The sequence below is a fragment of the Choloepus didactylus genome, chromosome 6 (assembly GCF_015220235.1).
Source record: "Choloepus didactylus isolate mChoDid1 chromosome 6, mChoDid1.pri, whole genome shotgun sequence".
NCBI classification, from domain to species: Eukaryota; Metazoa; Chordata; class Mammalia; order Pilosa; family Megalonychidae; genus Choloepus; species Choloepus didactylus.
The window spans coordinates 91,697,156-91,720,031 of NC_051312.1; the positions used below are offsets into that span (position 1 = coordinate 91,697,156).

The 22,876-nt window shown below is 37.2% G+C and overlaps 1 pseudogene; it reads right to left on the bottom strand.

Moving 5' to 3' along the window:
- Positions 1 to 2,162: 2,162 nt before the first annotated feature.
- On the bottom strand, positions 2,163 to 2,921 carry LOC119537216 (annotated as a pseudogene).
- Between the last annotated feature and the right edge of the window lie 19,955 nt (positions 2,922 to 22,876).

Below are 22,876 nucleotides of genomic sequence, written 5' to 3' on the forward strand. Positions count from 1 at the left end.
AACTATATAGTGAAGAACTGTGGGACTCAAATCAAGAAAAATGTGAGAATCCAAAGAGGTAAGCCCAGTCCCAATTCTTTATTGGCTAGAAGAAATTCACTTTACATATAAGGACACAAATAGGTTAAAAGTAAAAGAATGGAAAAAGATATAGCGTGCTAATACTAATCAAAACAAATCTGGATTTGATATTAATATCACAATATTAGTAGATATCAGTGCAAAGAATATTACCAGGAATAAAAAGTTCATTTCATAATGATAAAGGGGTCATTTTATCAAGAGGACATAATTCTAGATGTTTATTTACCAGTTAACAGGTTTTCAAAACACATGAAGAAAACAATTGCAAGGAGAAATAAATTCATAGTTATACTCAAAGATTTAAGTAACCCACTCTCAATAGTTTACATAACAAGTAGACAGAAAATCTGTAAGGATATAGAACATTTGAAAAACACTTTTAACCAACATGACCTAGTTGACATTTATAGAACACTATCCCAAAACAGTACACATGGAAAATTTACCAAGCTAGGCCTTGTTCTGGGCCATAAAACATTCACAATAAGTTTAAAAGGATTTAAGTCACACAAAGTATACTCTCTGGCCATATGGAATTAAATTAGAAATCAATAAACAATGCCTGCCATCTATATGACAGGCATTGTTTTAGGTACTGAAGACACATCAGTGAACAATCATGGTATGATAGTGGCATAAAGATAGATGAGCAGATTAACGGAGAATAGAGTGCAGAAAAAGACCCACACATACATGGAGAACTGATTTTTATAAAGGTGCAAAGGCAATTCAGTGGAGAAATGATAGTCTTTTTAACAAATGGTGTTGGAGCAATTAAAAATCCCTCTCTCTCTCTCTCTCTCTCTCTCTCTCTCTCTCCATATATATACATATATATATATAGATAGATATAGATATAGATATAGATATAGATATATAAAAGAACTTTGGGAATCAGTTTGGCCATTTCTTAAAAAGTTAAACATACACTTACCATATGAGCTAGTCATTCTACTTCTAGGGATTTACTCTAGAACTGCTCCCAGTTACCTTATATGGAAATAGCCTCAAAAATACATGATTCTGACTTATGGTAGAGGTCTTTTCTGAGTAAATGTAACACACTGTCATATCAAAACTGTATCATGTACATCCCAGAGTATTTTGGGCAGAAAATAAAAAAGTATTGCAAATTCCCCTTGAGGAACTGGGGGAAAATGTGGAAATATTAAACTTCCCCACCTGGGGAATTCCTGATATTCTTGCAAGCATTAGGGACTACCAATTTAATTAAAAAGTCATGCTCTTGATCTTGGGGCTTGCCCTTATGAAACTTATCCCTACAAAGGAGAAACTAAGCCTACTTATAATAATGCGTAAAAGTCACCCCCAAAGAACCTCTCTTGTTGCTCAGATGTGGCCTCTCTCAGCCAACTCTGCAAATAAACTCACTACCCTTCCCCCTACATGGGACATGACTCCCAGGGGTACTGTAAGTCTCCTGAACCTGGCCCTGGCATCACGGGATTGAGAAACCCTTCTTGACCAAAAGGGGGGAAAGAAACATAAAAAGATAAAGTTTCAGTGGCTAAGAGATTTCAAATAGAATCAAGAGTTCATTCTAGAGGCTATTATTATGAATGTATAGATATTCCTTTTTAGCTCCTAGTTTATTAGAATAGCTACCAGGTAATATCTAAACCTGTTGAACTGTAATCCAGTAAACTTGATTCTTGATGATGACTGTATAACTGTATAGCTTTTATTGTGGGACCATGTGATTGTGAAAATCTTGTGACTGACACTCCGTTTATCCAGTGTATGGACAGATGAGTAATAAACACACAAACTATTTAAATAATAGGGGGGAATAAGAAGTATGGGATGTTTGGGGTGTTATTTTTATTTTCATTTTATTTTTCTTTATTTTGGAGTAATTAAAATGTTCTGAAATTGATTGTGGTTATGAATGCACAACTATATGATGATAATGTGAGCCATTGATTGTATACTTTTGATAGATTATATGGTGTGTGAATATATCTCAATAAAATTGCATTTAAAAAAAACCTGGGGGGAAAAAACCAAATCAGGTATATTATGTGTGTAACAACAGCACACCACAGTTTTCCTCATCTTCATCTAATTTGTGTTGTGCTTCTTAATAGTTGCTTTTTGTTCAAATCAGATTTTAATTTTGAATACTTAACACTATTGTTGATGTGTATTTCACTTACTACATGTTTACTAAGAATAGGTGATAAATGCTGCCAATCTTTGCACCCTTTCTTATACTTCAGTTGATTTTTCCCTTCTCCAAAGAATTTGCAATATAGACAAAACACAGAATCTTTTGAGGTTGAATAAAGTAACCAGGATCTAGTGTTTTTTCCGCTTCATTTGGAAGAATTTGGGTATAATATATTTCTGAAAACTTCCTCTCAGTATTATCTTTTGGAAAGTTAAAATTTCTTCCTTGAGGTAGATCATTTTCAACAAGAGTGCCCCATTGTTTAATACTCAAAATTTGGGGGTATGTACCTGGATCTACAGATAGCACAATTGGGACAAAGGAGACTTGTGATTTTTTTTCTCTTCCAGTTGCTCTTGAAATTTATCAGCTGTGGTTGACATGCAGGAAGGACATGAATTCACACTCTGTTTGATCAGTGATGGATCTGTGCTACATTCTGCTGAAACCTCTCTGAAGTCTTTTCCTTTTCATCTGGCATTCCATCTATTTTTTCCAAAAAGGTACTCAATGATTCATATAATCCATATGTCTCCTGCCACATTTATTCTACCAGAATTAAAAGGTCCTACTCCAGTCTTGGTCTTACTTCTTGAAAGTCTGGAAGTGGAGAAATCCAAATCTTTGTTTCCGATTTTAGTTCCGGGAAGACCCCATTCAATAAAACTGGGAAAATTGTTTTCCTCCCTTTGATTAGTTTCTACATCCTCTTCATCATCAGTGACAACTGTCTCACTTTTATTTCCCTTCTGAGAAGTGAAATATTTTGAGGAAGGAAGAATTACAGAATAATTTCCTTGCAGCTTTTAATTTTTCAATGTTGTAAATTTAATGTTTCTTTGATCAGCTATTGCTGGTGCATAAATTCAAGGAGGTTATATCGATTCAATAAACACATCATCATCATCATCATCATCATCATCATCTTCCAACAATGCATTTCTAGATCTATTAACTAAAGGACTAGTTGGATTACCAAATGAATTTCCTGCATCCATGTGAGTAGCTGCCAAGGCCATTCTCCCTGATAAAACAGGAGTCTGTTCAGTCTAGTCCAATCCTCCCATGTCAAAGAACAAGGGGATGCTTTCCTCCTTAATTTTTGCCGAAGTTTCATCAAATTGGGCTGAAGCTGATTCCTTGCCGGGGTCCTGGCTGTGGCTGGGTAAAGCGAACCACCCCCTCTCAGGGCCCATCCCCTCGGGAACACACACCATTCCGCTGGATTTAGCACTACTGAGAAGGCAGCAGTGGCTGCAGAGCAGCCAAACCCAGCCCATCCCACACATTCTCTTAATGACCAATAAGGAGAATAAAAAAAAAAAACAGAAATTCCCCTCCAGACAAAGGAATTGGGATGAGTTACAAACCCCAAGTTAATCAAAAGGGGGGAAATAAATCCCATAAAGCAGATTTGGTGCTGAAGCCCCCAGTAGTGAGGAGAAACCAGAGAGAGCTGCAAAGCAAAGTGGGGAATGCAGAGAGGTTCTTGTGGGGGTGGCATCAATATAGTGCCAATAAAGATTCACCCTCAGAAGGAGAGACACCAAACTGAACAAGAGCTACTGAGAGGGGGTCCTGAATCATGGCAGTGAGAGCACTGGCACTACCAAAGAAGGGGGTTGAGAAGTTCAGGGGACCAGAGGGAAGTCTTGGAAGGCATTGCTTCTAAGGGAAAGAGAGGGAGGCATGTTGGAAAGTGGTGGCATCCTGTGGAGGTAGCAGCCAGTTTCTGAAGAGAAGGAAGGAGGCACCTAACAATAGGGGTGCCATTGCAACAAGCTAGGATGGAAGGATGAGGGAAAATCTGTCCTCCAAAAGGTCACTGTGCATGAAAGAAACTGTCTTGAATTTGAGCAACAGGAAAAGGAGCCCTTGAACCAAGAAAGGTGGAAAGTGTCCAAGATTCTCCCCCTTTCCTCTCGATCACATTACAGAATTGTCCTGCTAACAGGTGGTGCAGGAAATTCCAACAGTCTAATATGAGTCAGAAAAATACACTAAAGCTTTTTTACAAGGACACTGTGAGAACTAACCGAAAATGAATATCAAAACTTTTGGACCCGTGAATGCATACCAAAAGAAAATAAAAAGAAGAGAAAAACTATACCACACTCCAACATGAAGTAATCAAAAGTAACTAAACAAGAAATCACAGATTTGAAAGAGCACCATGAAACAAAATTTCAAAAACTCAGACATGGGAAAATGATAGGAAGATGTGAGCTAGATAGAAAGAGACAGAACTGAATGAAAATGAAGACAAAATTTAACTTGCAAGGTAAACAAGAGGAAAAAGTTGAGTGACACAGAATAGAAACGTGTGTAGTCAAGAAATTAAAACAAATGAAGAAAGTGATAAAAAAAAAAAAGACCAGAGAGAAAGTTGAGATCTAGACAACAGATAAAAAGACCTAGCTTACATATACCTGTGGTCCCTGAAAAAGAAAAACCATGGTTAAGAGCCAATATTTAAATAATTAGTAAGAAAAGTTTCCTGAAATACAAGATGTTCTGAATCAACATATTGAAAGGATTTGTCATTACCTGTTTATTATTATTACTACTATAACCAACCTAGTGGGTGTGACATGGTATCTCATTGTGGCTTTGATTTGCATTTCCCCAATTAGTAAAGATATTGAAATCTTTCATGTGCTTATTTGTATATTATCTTTGACATTTATAATTAAGATGTTTAAAGCTTTAACGTTTACATTTAAGTTTTATGACTGGTTTTTATAAGTTAATCTTGTACCTTATGATATTGCTGAACTTGTTCATTAGTTCCTAGAAGCTTTGCTTTGGATTCCTTAGAATCTTCTACATACATGATCATGTCACTGTGAATAAAGACAGCCTTACTTATTTCTTTCCAACCTTCTTTCTTTTTCCTGAATTACTGTATTGGCAAGAACCTCTATTACAATGTTGAATAGAAGGAAGAGAACATACATCCTTGCCTACTTCCTGGTCTTAGGGGGAAAACATTCAGTATTTTGCTGTTAAGGATAATGTTAGCTGCAGGTTTTTCCCAGATGCCCTTTATCAGGTTGAAGAAGTTCCATTTTATTTCCAGTTTGTTGAGAGTTTTTATCATGAAAAGGTGGTGGGTCTGTCAAGTGCTTTTTTTTTTTAATCTATTGAGATGAGCAAGTGGTTTTGCTCTTTATTCTATTAATATATTATATTGAATAATGTTTTGATGTCAAACCAATTTTGCATTCCTGGAATAAATTCCATTTGGTCATAATGCACAAATATTTTTATATGTTGTTTAACTCAATTTGATAATATTTTGTTGAGGATTTTTGTGTCTTTATTCATGAAGGATATTAGTATGTAGTTTTTCCTTGTGGTGTCTTTGCTGGCTTTGTTTTTGGGGTAATACTGGCCTTAAAGAATGAGTTCAGAAGTTTTCCTTCCACTTCTATTTTTGGGAGGTGTTTGTAAAGGAATGATACTATTTCTTTATAAAATTCTTGGTAGACCCAAACAGTAATGCTATCTGGGCCTGATATTTCCTTTTGGGGTATATTTTAATTTCTTGTTAGTTACATTATCTATTTCTTCTTAAGTCAGTTTTGATAATTTATGTCTTTCTAGGAATTTGTCTGTTTTATATAAATTGTGTAGATTGTTGGCATAATGTTCATGGTAGTCCCTTACAACCCTTTCAAATTCTGTTAGGTTGGTAGTGATTTTCCCTCTTTCAGATATATTTTATTAAAAAAATTTTTTTTTCAAACAAATACTCCTTCTCCCCTACCTCCATACTCTGGTAACCTCTAATCCACTTTTTCAGTGTGGATTTTCTATTTCTAGTCATCTCTTATAAGTGACATCATACAATCTTTGTCCTCATGTACCTTGCTTACTTTACTAACCATAATGTTTTCAAGGTTCTTCCATGTTGCATCATGTCTCATAACTTCATTCTTTCTTATTGTTGAATAATGTTCCAATGTATCTATGTACCCTATTGTGTATATCCATTTATTTGTCGATAGATGCTTGGGTTGTTTCCACCTTTTGGCTATTGTTAACAATACTACATTGTTGTGCAAGCAACTGTTTGAGACCCTGTTTTCACTTTCTTTGGGTATTTACCTAGAAGTGGAATTGCTGGGTCATATGGTAATTTTATGTTTAACTTTTTGAGTAATCACCATATTGTGACACAGTGGCTGACCATTTTGTATCCCACCAGCAATGCACCAGAGTTCCAATTTCTCCACATTCTCTCCAACATTTGTTAGTTCCCATTTGAGAAATAATAGCCATTCTTGTAGATATGAAGCGGTTGTCTCATGTTTTTTTATTTGCATTTCCTTCGTGGCTAATGATGTTGAACATATTTTAATGTACTTATTGGCCATTTGTGTATCTTCTTTGAAGAAATGATTATTCAACCCATTTTTTAATTGGGTTGCTTATATTTTTGTTTTTGCATTTTAAATATTTGTAATATATATCCTGGATATTAAGTCCTTATTCAATATATGGTTTACAACTACTTTCCCCCGTTCTATAGGCTGTCTTTTCACTTTCTTGATAACTTCCTATAATGCACAGAAGTTTCAAATTTTGATAAAGTCCAATTATCTATTGTTTCTTTTATTGCTTTTGCTTTTATTGTCATATCTAAGAATCTATTGCCAAAACCCAGATCATGAATATTTGCCCATATGTTATTTCCTATAGTTTTAGCTCTTATTTAGATCCTTGATTCATTTTAAGTTAATTTTTTATGTAATTTGAGGTAGGGGTCTAACTTCATTCTTTTCACATGGATATTCCGTTTTCCCAACACTATTTGTTGAAGAGACTGTTCTTTCTTCATTGCATATATTTAGCACCCTGGTCAAAAATCAGTTGGCCATAGGCGTGTGGGTCTATTCCTGGACTTTAAATTCTGTTCCATTGATCTATTTTGTCTGTCTTTATGCCATAATCATATTGTTTTGATTATTGTAGCTTTGTCATACAATTTGTTATCAGGAAATGTGGCCTTCCAACTTTGTTCTTTTTTAGAATTGTTTTTTCTATTTGGGACACCTTGCAGTTCCATATGGATTTGAAGATTGAGTTTCCCATTTCTGCAAAAAGGCTGCTGCAATTTTGATGGAGATTGCATTGAATGTGTAGATCACTTTGGCTACTATTGACACGTTAACAACGTTAACTTTTCCAAGGTGTGAATATGGGATGGGATGCCATTTATTTACGTCTGTTTAAATTTCTTTCAGCAATACTTTGTAATTTTCAGTGTACATGTCTTTTATATCTTTGGTTAAGTTTATTCTTAGATATTTTATTCTTTTAGATGCTGTTGTAAATATAACTGGTTTCTTGATTTCCCTTCAGATTGTTCATTGCTAGTGTGTAAGAACACAATTATTTTTGTGTGTTTATCTTGTAACCTGCCACTTTGCTGTACTTGTTTATTAACTCTAACAATTTTCTTGTGGATTCCTTAGGATTTTCTATATATAAGACCATGTTATCTGCAAATAGAGATAATGTTACTTCTTCCTTTCCAATTGTGATGCCTTTTATTTTTCTTGCCTAATTACTCTGGCTAGAACTTTTAGTAAAATCTTGACTAGCAGCAGTAAATGTGGGCATCCTTGTTTTGTACCTGGTCTTATAAGAAAAACTTTAAGTCTTTTTACAAGATATGGCGTTAACTGTAGGTTTTTCATAAATGGCAATTATACTGACAAGTTTCCTTCTATTCCTAATTTTGTGAGTGTTTTTATCAAGGGTGCCAGATTTTGTCAAATGTCTTTTCTGTGTCTATTGCAACAATCAAATGAGTTTTTTTCTTCGTTCTATTTGTATAGTATAGTATATTAATTGATTTTTACATATTTAACCACCTATGCTGGTTTGAATCTGTTATGTACCCCATAAAAGATGTTCTTTTAATCCATTCCTGTGGGAGCAGACTTATTGTGGGTGGGATCTTTTGATTAGGTTTTTTTCTGTGGAGATGTTACCCACTTAATTGTGGTTGGGACCTTTTGATTAGATTATTTCCCTGGAGTGTGACCCCACCCATTCAAGGTGGGTCTCAGTTAGTTTACTGAAGTCCTAAAGAGAGCTCAGGGAGGGAGACAGAGAGCTCAAAGCCGACACAGACCCAGACACTTGGAGTGCAGACAGGAAGACAGGAAGTTTGGAGATGCTAAGCTCAGAGATGAAATCCAGAGTTTGTCCCCTAGAGAAGAAAGGAGGACCCACAGAGCTGAGACAAGCTGAGAGAGATATTTTGGAGAGAAGCTAATATATGTAATCCAGAGTGGGCCCCTGGAAGAAGCTAAGACAGAAGCTAAGAAAAACAGAAGCCCAGAGACATTTTTGGGAAAGCCACTTTGAAACCAGAACCCAGGAGAAGGACCAGCAGACATCACCATGTGCTTTCCCATGTGACAGACGAACCTAGGTGCCATTAGCCTTTCCTCAGAGAAAGTGTCTACCTCTTGATCCCTTAATTTGAACACTTTCATGGACTTAGAACTATACATTTGCAACCTAATAAATCCCCATTGTTCAAAACAAGTCCTTTTCTGGTATATTGCATTTTGGGTGCTTCAGCAAACTGGAACATCACCCTTGAATTCCTGGGATAAATTCCACTTGGTCATGGTGTATAATCTTTTTAATATGCTGTTGGACTTGGATTGCTGGCATTTTGTTAATGATTTTTTTCATCTATATTCATAAGGGAAATTGGTCTGTAATATTCTTTTCTTGTGATGTCTTTAGCAGGCTTTGGGATCAGGGTAATGCTGGCCTCACAGAATGAATTGGGAAGTGTTTCCTTCTCTTGAATTCTTTGAAGGAGTGAGAAGTATTGGTGTTAATTCTTCTTTAAATGATTGGTAAAATTCACCAGTGAAGTCATCTGGCCCCGGGCTTTTCTTTTGTGGGAACTTTTTGATTATTGATTCAATCTATGTATTTTTTATAGGTTTGTTGACGTTTTCTTTCTATTTGAATCAATTTATATGATCTGTGTATTGTGTAATTTAGGTAATTTTTTCATTGCCTCAAAATTATCTAATTTAATGGTGTATAATTGTTCATAGTATTCTTTATTTCTGTAAGGCTAGTGGTGGTAACACCACTTTCTTTTCTGATATTAGTCATTTGTGTCTTTCTTCCTATTTTTCTTTATCAGTCTAGCTAAAGGCTTGCCAATTTTATTGATTTGTTTCAAAGAACTGCTTTTGTATATTCTATTTTGATATCATTAATCTCCATTCAAATCTGAAATATTTCCTTCACTCTGCTTTTTGTTTAATTTGCTCTTCTTTTTCTAGTTCCTCAAGATTTGAAGTTAGGTTAATTTGAGATCTTTCTTTTTTTTAATACAGATGTTCATAGCTACAAATTTCCCTCTAAGCACTGCTTTCACTGCATCCTATATGTTTTGGTATTTTCTGTCTTAATTTTCATTCTAAATATTTTCTGATTTCCATTGTGTTTCCTCCTTAATTCATTGGTTGTTTAAGAGTGTGCTGCTTAATTTTCCAGTGTTCTTTCTGTTATTCATTTCTGGCTTAATCCCACTGGGGTCAGAGACATTACTTTGTATGATTTCAATATTTTAAAATTTATTGAGATTTCTCTCGTGCTCTAACATATGATCTATACCAGAAAAATAATCAATGTGCCTTGAAAAGAATGTGTAATCTGTTCAGGTGAAGTGTGTTCTATGTAAGTTTGTTAGATATAATTGGTTTACAGTGTTGCTCAAGGCCTCTCTTCCCTTGTTGATCTCCTGATTACATGTTCTAGCCAGTACTGAAAGTGTGATATTTAAATCTACAACTATTATTGTAAAACTGTCTATTTCTCCCTTCACATCTGTCAATATTTGCTTCATATATTTTAAGGCCCTGTTAAAGTGCATATGTTTATAACTGTTACATCATCTTGTGGAATTGACCCTTTCATCACTGTATAATGTCTTTCTTTGCCTCTTGTAAACATTTTTTTACTTGAAGTCTATTTTGTCTGACATTAGCATATCCAACCCAGCTCAGGTTGGATAAAATACTTTTTTCTATACTTTCGCTTTCAACCTGTTTGTGTCTTCTGATCAAAAATGGGTCTCTTGTAAATAGGATATAGTTGGGTAATGTTTCTTTATCCATTCTGCCAATATATGCCTTTTGATTAGAGAGTTTAATTCATTTACATTTAGGGTAACTACTTATAAAGCAAGACTTACTTCTGCCATTTTGCTAATTGTTTTTCTAAGTCTTATATCTGTTTTTGGCCCTCCTTATAATGAGGCATTTTGAATCACTTCTCATCTCCTTTTCTGAAGATTTTTAAAAGATGTTTTCTTTATGGTTACCATGGGGATTACTTTTAACATCTTAAGTATATTATAATTTAGTTTGTGTTGCTACAACTTGGCTTCATTAGCCTATATATAATCTTTTCCCATAGGTTGCTTTCTGTTACTCCCTTTAATATTGTTCTTGTCACAAATTACATCTTTATGGGCACTGTGTGTCCAGTAATGAAGGTTTATGCTTTTTAAAAATTACTTTGCATTTAACCCATATATAAGAAGTGAAATACAGCATTACAAATGAAAAATGCAATAAGTGGTATTTTTATTTACTCGTAGAGTTATCTACACCAGAAATCTTTATTTCTTCATACAGCTTTGAGTTACTGCCAAGAGTCCTTCCTTTCAACTTGATGGACTCCCATTATCATTTAAGCCTTAGAGACTCTCTCTAATATTGAACTTAGATGGTCTTAGTGTGCCAGGCTTCTATTACATATACCACACAATGGGTTGGCTTAAACAACAGGAATTTATTGGCTCATGGTTTGGTAGCTAAAAGAATTCCAAAATCAAGATGTCAGCAAGGCTCGTTTTCTCCCCAAAGACTGTAAAATTCTGGTGCTGGCTGCCGGCAATCCTTGTAGCAATGTCCTCTCAGAAAAAATTGAAGAAATAATCACCAAAAACTTCCTAAATTTGATTAAAAACCTTAATCTACACATACCAGAATCTCAACAAACTCTAAGTAGAAAAAAAACAAAGAAAACAGAGTCCAGAAGTGATGCAAGAAAAAAACCTGTCAACCAAGAATTCTACATCTGGAAAACTGTCTTTCAAAAATGAGGTAGAGAGAGGCGGGGCAAGATGGCGGCATAGAGAGGAGTGGAAGCTAAGTAGTCCCCCTGGAACAACTACAAAAAACCAGAAACAACTAGTAAATAATCCAGAATAACTGCGGGGGGACAAACAAGACCGTCCACTCATCATACACCAACCTGAATTGGGAGGAATGCCCGAGAACACAGCATAAAATCTGTAAGTAAAACCTGCAGATCCAAGTTGTGAGACCCCCTCCCCCATAGCCCTAGCTGCAAAGCCTCGTGGTGCCAGAGAGAAGCGCTCTCCCAGCAAGCGAATATAGCTCAGCTGAGCTCCAACTGGGGTTTTAAGTAGTGAGTGTGAACTTCTCACTACAGGTAAGCATCCCCAAAAAACAGACAGAAGCTTTGGGTGACGACTGACCTTGGAGAGCCGGAGGGTTGCCTTGGACTGGGTCTGAAGGGGACTATCTGTTTCTTTTTTGGCTCAGTGGAGAAAGACCCAGTCATATTCAGTTTCCAGGGCTGTGACTCTGGGAAGGGTGGAGACAGCACAAGCAGAGAGAGAGACCATTGAAATGCTAATGACCTCCACCTGGGGGGTCTGTCTTCTCTAGGAGGAAAGGGGTGGGGCCCTTTCCATTCAGAACCAGACCCCAGAGCCTGGGGGAACACGGCCATACCTCCTCACACCAGTCAAGAATTATAGGCTACCTTATGAAGCTCATTACCACAAAGGAGAGTCTAAAGTTGTATGTAATGGTGCCTAAGAGTCTCCCCCTGAGTACCTCTTTGTTGCTCAGATGTGGCCCTCTCTCTCTCTAACTGAGCCACGCGACAGGTGAACTCGCTGCCCTCCCCCCTACGTGGGACCCAACTCCCAGGGGTGTAAATCTCCCTGGCAACGCAGAGTATGACTCCTGGGGATGAATATGGATCCGGTATTGTGGGACTGAGAGTATCTTCTTGACCAAAAGGGGGATGCAAAATGAGACGAAATAGTTTCAGTGGCTGAGAGATTTCAAATGGAGTTGAGAGGTCACTCTGGTGGACATTCTTATGCACTATATAGATAACACCTCTTAGGCTTTAATGTATTGGAATAGCTAGAAGTAAATACCTGAAACTACCAAACTCCAACCCAGCAGTGTGGACTCCTGAAGACAATTATATAATAATGTAGATTACAAGGGGTGACAGTGTGATTGTGAAGACCTTGTGGATCACACCCCCTTTATCTAGTATATGGATGAGTGGAGGAATGGGGATAAAAACTAAAGGACAAATAGGGTGGGATGGGGGGATGATTTGGGTGTTCTTTTTTCACTTTTATTTATTCTTGTTCTGGTTCTTTCTGATGTAAGGAAAATGTTCAGAGATAGATTGTGGTGATGAACGCATAACTATGTTATCATACTGTGGACAGTGGATTGTATATCATGGATGATTATATGGTGTGTGAATGTATTTCAATAAAACTGAATTTAATAAAAAAAAAAAAAAAAGAATTATAGGCTAACAGGCATCACCTGCTGGGCAGAAAAGCATAGTGACTTGAGGCATCAAAGGGTGGAGCAATTTTCTAAGACACACCTGCAGGAAAACCAGATACTGAATATTTCTTCTCTCTGGGACCTGAGCCTGTTCTGGTCTGGGAAAACCTGATTTGGATAACCAAGGAAACCATGCCTAGGCAACAGAAAATTACAACCTACACTAAGAAAAACAAAGTTATGGCCCAGTCAAAGGAACAAACATACACTTCAACTGAGATACAGGAATTTAAACAACTAATGCTTAGTCAAATCAAAAAGTTTAGAGAAGATACTGCAAAAGAGATAGAGGCTGTAAAAGAAACACTGGGCATATATACGGCAGAAATCAAAAGTTCAAAAAAACAACTAGTACAATCCATGGAAATGAAAGGCACAACACAAGAGATGAAAGACACAATGGAAACATACAACAGCAGATCTCAAGAGGCAGAAGAAAACACTCAAGAACTGGAGAACAAAACACCTGAAAGCCTACACACAAAGGAGCAGATGGAGAAAAGAATGAAAAAATATGAGCAACGTCTCCAGGAACTCAAGGATGAAACAAAGTACAATAATGTACATATCATTGGTGTCCCAGAAGGAGAAGAGAAGGGAAAGGGGGCAGAAGCAATAATAGAGGAAATAATTCATGAAAATTTCCCATCTCTTATGAAAGACATAAAATTACAGATCTAAGAAACGCAGCGTACTCCAAACAGAAGAGATCTGAATAGGCCTACGCCAAGACACTTAATAATCAGATTATCAAATGTCAAAGACAAAGAGAGAATCCTGAAAGCAGCAAGAGAAAAGCAATCCATTACATACAAAGGAAGCTTAATAAGACTATGTGCAGATCTCTCAGCAGAAACCATGGAGGCAAGAAGGAAGTGGTGTGATATATTTAAGATACTGAAAGAGAAAACCGCCAACCAAGAATCCTATATCCAGCAAAGCTGTTCTTCAAATATGAGGGAGAGCTCAAAATATTTTCTGACAAACAGACAATGAGAGACTTTGTGAACAAGACACCTGCCCTACAGGAAATACTAAAGGGAGCACTACAGGGTGATAGAAGACAGGAGTGTGTGGTTTGGAACACAATTTTGGGAGATGGTAGCACAAAAATGTAAGTACACTGAACAAAGGTAACTATGAATACGGTTGAGAGAGGAAGATGGGGAGCATGTGAGACACCACAAGAAAGGAGGAAAGATAACGACTGGGACTGTGTAACTTGGTGAAATCTAGAGTATTCAACAATTGTGATAAAATGTACAAATATGTTCTTTTACGAGGGAGAACAAGCAAATGTCAACCTTGCAAGGTGTTAAAAATGGGGAGGCATTCGGGGAGGGATGCAATCAGCATGAACTAGAGACTGTAACTAATAGAATCATTGTATTATGCTTCCTTTAATGTAACAAAGGTGATATACCAAGGTAAATGCAGATAAGAGGGGGGATAGGGGAGGCATGTTAGACACTTGACATTGGTGGTATTGTCTGATTCTTTATTCTACTTTGATTTAACGTTATTTTTCCTTTTGCTGCTTCCTAGCTGTCATTTTTTTTCCTCTTTCTTTTGCCTCTCTACCTTCTTTGATGCTCCCTCCTACCTTGTGGAAGAAATGTAAATGCCCTTATATAGATAGTGGTGAAGGTAGTGAATACATAAATGTATGACCATGCAGAGAACCATCGATTATTTACTTGGGATGGAGTGTATGGTGAGTGAACAAAACCATATTAAAAGAAAAATGGGTTGATGACAAAACCTCGAGGGCAATATACTGAGTGAAATAAGCCAGACACATAAGGACAATTATTGCAGGGTCTCACTGATAGGAATTAATTAGAATATGTAAACTCATAGACATGAAATATAAGGTACCAAGATATAGGACAAGGCTTAAGAATGGGGAGTGTTTGCTTAGTATGAGCAGAATGTTCAATTAGGATGAACTTAAATGTTTGGAAATGAACAGGGGTGTTAGTAGCAAGATGTGAGAATAACTAACAGCGCCGAATGGTGTGTGAATGAGGTAGAAAGGGGAAGCTCAGAGTCATATATGTCACCAGAAGGAAAGTTGGAGGTCAAAAGATGGGAATGTATAAAACTGAATCCTATGGTGGGCAATGTCCATGATCAACTGTACAAATACTAGAAATCACTTCATGAACCAGAACAAATGTATGACAATACAATTAGAAATTAGTAATAGAGGGGCATATAGGGAAGAACTATATGCCTATTGTAAACTATATACTACAGTTAGCAGTATTTCAACATTTTTTCATAAACAGTAACAAGTGTACTATATCAATACTACGAGTCAACAATTGAGGGGGGGTTGGTTAGGGATGGGGAGGATTAGAGTTTCCTTTTCTATTTTTCTTTTTTCATCTTTCACTTTATTTCTGTCTGGAGTAATGAAAAGTTTCTAAAAATTGAACAAAAATTAAGTGTGATGGATGCACAGCTGTATGAGGGTACCCAGGAGCAAGTGATTGTACACTTTGGATCTTTGGATAATTGTATGGTATCTGAACAATCTCAATAAAAATGAAAAAAAAATGAGGTAGAAACAAAGAAATTAACAGATAAACAAAGACTGAGGGATCTGTTGACAGCAAACCTGCTTTAGGAGAAATACTAAAGAAAGCAGACAGGCTGAAATGAAGTGACACCAGATAGTAACTTGTATCCACACAAAGGAATGAAGGGCACGAGTATAAGTAATTATGTAGGTGATTATGAAAGACAGTATAAATATATGTTGTTTCCTCTTTCCTTCCAAGCCCGATTTAAAAGACAATTGTAAAAAAACAATAATAATAAAATTGTATTGTTGGGCTTATAACATATAAAGATGAATATATAAGACAATAATAGCCCAAAGGAATGGAGCAGGAATGGAGCTAAACTGGAGCAAGGAAATGACCGCAGATGGTAACTGAAATCCAGAAGAAAAAATAAAGACTATCAGAGATTGCAAATGAAAGGTTAATATAAAGGACTCTATAGATACATTTTTTTCTGCTTTTTTTTTCCCTGAACTTCTTTAAAAGACTTAAGCTAGAACTTCTGATTGACCAAAATGTCAGTGTAATATGCTCCAGGGTGCTGTTCCCCCACAGAATCTATGAACAACTAGCAACAACTTTCAGAACCATCTTCTGGAAAACTCTGGAAAACAGTAAAAGGGTTGCAGTAACTGGGTGAGTGCCAAATCAAGAAAACCCAGCTTCAAATATGGTAGGAAAAGCTCATGGCACTCTTGATGGCCCTTCCACAACAGCCTTTCCATTGCAGTGTAGAGCCAGCCTGTGCTCCAACTGTGAGTCACTGGCCCTGTTCAGAGATAGCAGAGTAAGCCCTACCTGCACACTAGGATGCTGCATGTCAGTGCCAATCTATCAGGTGGGAGTCTGAAACATAGAGCCAGGAAACTTGTCTCTGTATCAGCCTTCCAGAATATGCCCTATAGGTAGAAGCAACTTGCAGATAGCTAAAGCAAAAACTTAAAAATCTTCAGTATGCTCGAGGAGATATAGGAAAACAAGGAGAAAGAACTAAAGGATATCTAGAAAACAATGAATGAACAGTATAAGAATCTCAATAAAGAGATAAAAATTTTAAATTCCCTACAGGTTTTAACAGCAGATTGAAGCCGGCTGAAGAAAGATTCAGTGAATTCAAAAACAAGATAATTGAAATCATTCAGGCTGAGGAGCAGAAAGAAGAAAGAATTTAAAAAGTGAACAGAGCCTAAGAGACTACTGGTCACCATTAAGTGTGCCAATATATGCATTATGAGAGTTCTAGAAGGAGAAGAAAGAAAGAAAGGGCCAGGAGGACTATTCAAAGAATAATGGCAGAAAACTTCCAAAATTTAATGAAAGACACTAATACCCATAGACACATCCAAGAGGCCAAACAAACCCCAAACAGGATAAACTTGAAGAAAATAATGATCAAACACATAGTAGTGAAACTGTTGCATACTAAGGACACAAAGGGAGTTCTGAAAGCTGCAAGAGAAAAACAAGAAGTTATGTACAAGGTAATCCCAATAAGATTAAGTTCCAATTTCTCATCAGAAACCATGGAGACAAGAAAGCAGTGGTAGACATATTTAAAGTGCTAAAAGAAAACAATTGCCAGCCAAGAAATTTAAACCCAGCAAGACTTTCTTTCAAAAATGATGGAGAGACTAAGACCTTCTCAGATAAACAAAAGCTGAAGGAGTTTGTCACCACTAGATCAGCCCTGCAAGCAATGCTAAAGGGACTTCTTCAGACTGAAAGGAAAGGACATTAGACATATAATGAAACAGTATAAATAAAGACCTCTGGTAAAAGTAACCATATGGATAATTTAAAATGCAATACAACTGTAATGTAGTTTTTAGTATGTAACTCCACTTTTTACTTCTTACAGGTTCTATTATGCAAATTGCAAAAGATAATGATAAAATGCAAATGCATAAAAAAACAATGATAAATGTATGGTTTGGGACATACAATGCACAAATACATAATTTGTAACAAGTACAAAAAATGGTGGGACTATGGAGGGGTTGAGGAATAGTTCATTTGTATGCTATTACAGCTAAGTTGGTATCAAATAAAATATGATTGTTGTAGATTTAGGAAGTTAAATTTTAATTTCATGATAACCACAAAGAAAATGCATGAAAAATATATTCAGAAAGAAATGAGAAGGGCTTCAAATTGGTATAATAAAAAAAACACAAATAAATATGAAAGTAAGCATTAATGGAAGAATTGAGGGTCAAAAAAGGTATAAAACGTGCAAAGAAAAAATGTCAAAAGAAACTACTGCACTATCAGTAGTTATTTAAAATGTAAATGGATTAAACTCTTCAGTCAAAAAGCAGAGATTGACAGAATGGATGAAAAATCATGACCCAAGTGTATGTAGTTTATAAGAGACTCACCTTAAATTCAAAGACATAAGTAGCTTGAAAGTGAAAGGATGGAAGAAGATATACCATGCATGCAGTAATCAAAAGAGAGCTGGGGTAGCTATACTAATATGAGATAAAGATGAGAAGTCAAAAACTGTTATGAGGGACAAAGAAGGTCACTATGTACTAATTAAGGGGTTGATTCATCAAGAAGACATAATGATTGTAAATAAATACATGTAATGGCAAGGCTCCAAAATATATGAAACAAATGTTGACAGATTTGAAGGAAGAAAGAGACAGTTCCACATTAATTGTATGAGACTTTAATATACCACTTTCAATAATGTATAGAACATTTAGACAGAAGCAATGAAGAAATAGAACACTTGAATGATACTCTAAGCTAACTAGACCTATCAGACATATAGAACACATCACCCAGAATAGTAAAATACAGATTCTTCTCTAGTGCACATGGAGCATTCTCCAGGACAGACTGCAGGTTAAGTCACAAAACAAGTCTCAGTGTATTTAAAAATATTGAAATTTTTCAGCATATCTTCTCTGACCACAGTGGAATGAAACTAGAAATCAACAACAGAGGAGAATCAGAAAATTCACAAATATGTGGAAATTAAACAATTTTCTCTAAAATAACCAATGCATCAAAGAAGAAATCACAAAGGGAACTAGGAAATAACTAGAGGCAAATGAAAATTGAAACATAACATAGCATAACATAGGATGCAGCAAATGAAGGGATGAGAGGAAAATTTAGAGCTCTAAATGCTTACATTAAAAAAGAAGAAAGATCTCAAAGGAGAGACCAAACCTTATAACCGGAGGATCTGGAAAAAGAAGAGCAAACTAAACCAAAAGCCAGCAGAAGGAAGGAAATAACAAAGAGTAGAGCAGAAATAAATAAATTAGTGAATAAAGGAAAAAAAAAATAGAGTCAACAAACCCAAAAGTTACCCTGTAAAACCAACCAGATCTTGTCCCTTATTCAAGGTTCCATATAATTATGGTGTTTGAATAAACTGACCATACAAGTTAAATTACATAGCATGCTACAGAAAGTATAGATTTCGCACCAAATAAACATCTCTGCCTTTAGTCTTACACAGAAATTGAGGATATAAAACAGTTAATTTCATCCTTTTCCCTTTAGTCTGGTTTACCTTGGTTCTAATCATGTCCATTTCATTCATATCTCTAATTGAAGTCTGATCCCTTTTTCAGCTTTTTAAACATTTGCTGTATGAGGTAATGCTGATATTCACAGCTGCTGAACTCTGGCTCTGAGTCCCAGGTGTCACACAGATACCTCAAGTTACAGGGGCCAACCAGGTTATACACAAACAGCTCAGCATCTCAGAATTTAGAGATAACCATTCCAACTCATGAATAAATGTGACTGCTGTAAGAACTTACAATCTAGGAACCTTTACCATAAGCCTTCCCCTGGTAACCTATGCCCTTAGATTCAATTCTCAGAGTTTGCACTTTATTAATGAAAGACACTAATACCCATATACACATCCAAGTCCCTATTAGTGAGGCATTAAAGTTTGTCTTTTTGATTCTGGCTTATATCATTCAACATACTGTCCTCAAGGTCCATTCACCTAGTTGCATAACCTCACAACTTCGTTTCTTCTTGCCACTGCTAGGTATTCCACTGTATATATACACCACAGTTCACTAATCAGTATATCAGTTGATGTACCCTTAGGCCACCTCCATCCATTGTGAATCGTGAATACTCCCGCCATAAACACCAGTATGCAATGTCCACTCATGTCCCTGCTCTCAGTTCTTCCAAGTATATACCCAATAACAGGGTTGCAGGACTATACAGTGACCCCATAGTTAGTTTCCTGTGGAACCACCACATTGCCCTCCAGCTGGGCTGCACCATTCTGCCTCCCTACTAACAGGGAATAGGTACATTCCTCTCTCCACATTTTCTCCAGCACTTGTATCCCTCTGTTTATTTCTGAACAGTTTTATTCACACAACATAGAATCTACCCTAAGTAAACAATCAAGGTTTCCCAGTATAATCACATAATTATGCATTCACCACCACAATCTATATGAGGACATTTCCATCTCTTCCCCAAAGAAAGAGGAAAAGGAGAAAAAAAAACAACAACCCAAAAGTGAGTTCTTTGAAAAAGATAAATAAAATCGACAAATATCTAGCTAGAATGATATTTCAGTTTGCTAAAGCTGATGAAATTCAATATACCAGAAATAGGATGGCTTTTCCAAGTGGGGATTTATTAAGTTACAATTTACAGTTCTTAGGTTGTGAAAATGTCCCAATTCAAGGCAACAACAGGACGATCCCTGGACTCGGGACAGGCTGCTGGCATCCAGTCAGAACCTCTGCCACATGGGAAGGCACATGGCCAGCATCTGCTGGTCCTTCCTGGGTTTCCTTGCTTTCAGCTTCTGGCTTTGGGGGCTTCCTCTGTTTTCTGTGGGTCCTCTCTTAGCTTCTCTGGGTTTTTTCTCTGTGAGCTTCTCTCAATTTCATCTCCCAGCTTCTCTGGGGCTTCTCTGAGCTCCCTGAGTTTTTTCTGTGTGTCCCTTATCCTCTTATAAAGGACTCCAGTAAGGGTTCGAGGCTTACCCTGAATGGGGTAGGGGTCATATCTCAACTGAAACAACCTAATCAAAAGTTCCCACCTAGAATAGGTCTGTACCCACACGAATGGATTAAAAGATCATGGTCTTTTCTGGGGTACATAACAGCTTCAAACCACCACAAATGACAAAGAAAAAAAGAGAGAAGACACACGTAAAATCAGAAATGAAGAGGGGGGTCATTACCACTGACTCCACAGAAATAAAAGGACTATAGGAGGACACTATGAACAACTTCATGCCAACAGATTAGATAACCTAGATGAAATGGACAAATTCTTAGAAGCACAAACTACCTACACAAACTCAAGAAGAAATAGATCTCAACAGACCAATATAAAATAAAAAGATCGAATCAGAGGGGCAAGATGGCGGCATAGAGAGGAGTGGAAGCTAAGTAGTCCCCCTGGAACAACTACAAAAAACCAGAAACAACTAGTAAATAATCCAGAATAACTGCGGGGGGACAAACGAGACCATCCATTCATCATACACCAACCTGAATTGGGAGGAATGCCCGAGAACACAGCATAAAATCTGTAAGTAAAACCTGTGGAACCAGGTCGGGAGACCCCCTCCCCCATAGCCCAAGCTGCAGAGCCGCGTGGTGCCACAGAGAAGCTCTCTCCCAGCAAGCGAATACAGCTCAGCTGAGCTCCAACTGGGGTTTTAAGTAGCGAGTGTGAACTGCTCACTACAGGTACGCAGCCCCAAAAAACAGACAGAGGCTTTGGGTGACAACTGACCTGGGAGAGCTGGAGGGTTGCCTTGGACTGGGTCTGAAGGGGACTATCTGTTTCTTTTTCGGCTCAGTGGAGAAAGCCCCAGCCATTTTCAGTTTCCAAGGCTGTGACTCTGGGAAGGGTGGAGACAGCACAAGCAGAGAGCGAGACCATTGAAATGCTAATGACCTCCACCTGAGGGGTCTGTCTTCTCTAGGAGGAAAGGGGTGGGGCCCTTTCCATTCAGAACCAGACCCCAGAGCCTGGGGGAACAGGGCCATACCTCCTCACACCAGTCAAGAATTACAGGCTAACAGGCGTCACCTGCTGGGCAGAAAAGCACAGTGACTTGAGGCATCAAAGGGTGGAGCAATTTTCTAAGACACACCCGCAGGGAAACCAGATACTGAATATTTCTTCCCTCTGGGACCTGAGCCTGTTCTGGTCTGGGAAAACCTGATTTGGATAACCAAGGAAACCATGCCTAGACAACAGAAAATTACAACCTACACTAAGAAAAACAAAGTTATGGCCCAGTCAAAGGAACAAACGTACACTTCAACAGAGATACAGGAATTTAAACAACTAATGCTAAATCAATTCAAAAAGTTTAGAGAAGATATTGCAAAAGAGATAGAGGCTGTAAAGGAAGCACTGGACATGTATACGGCAGAAATCAAAAGTTCAAAAAACCTACTAGTAGAATCTATGGAAATGAAAGGCACAACACAAGAGATGAAAGACACAATGGAAACATACAAGAGCAGATCTCAAGAGGCAGAAGAAAACACTCAGGAACTGAAGAACAAAATACCTGAAAGCCTACATGCAAAGGAGCAGATGGAGAAAAGAATGAAAAACTATGAGCAACGTCTCCGGGAACTCAAGGATGAAACAAAGTACAATAATGTACGTATCATTGGTGTCCCAGAAGGAGAAGAGAAGGGAAAGGGGGCAGAAGCAATAATAGAGGAAATAATTAATGAAAATTTCCCATCTCTTATGAAAGACATAAAATTACAGATCCAAGAAGCGCAGCGTACTCCAAACAGAAGAGATCTGAATAGGCCTATGCCAAGACACTTAATAATCAGATTATCAAATGTCAAAGACACAGAGAGAATCCTGAAAGCAGCAAGAGAAAAGCAATCCATTACATACAAAGGAAGCTTAATAAGACTTTGTGTGGATCTCTCAGCAGAAACCATGGAGGCAAGAAGGAAGTGGTGTGATATATTTAAGATACTGAAAGAGAAAAACCACCAACCAAGAATCCTGTATCCAGCAAAGCTGTCCTTCAAATATGAGGGAGAGCTCAAAATATTTTCTGACAAACAGACAATGAGAGACTTTGTGAACAAGACACCTGCCCTACAGGAAATACTAAAGGGAGCACTACAGGGTGATAGAAGACAGGAGTGTGTGGTTTGGAACACAATTTTGGGAGATGGTAGCACAAAAATGTAAGTACACCGAACAAAGGTAACTATGAATATGGTTGAGAGAGGAAGATGGGGAGCATGTGAGACACCACAAGAAAGGAGGAAAGATAACAACTGGGACTGTGTAACTTGGTGAAATCTAGAGTATTCAACAATTGTGATAAAATGTACAAATAT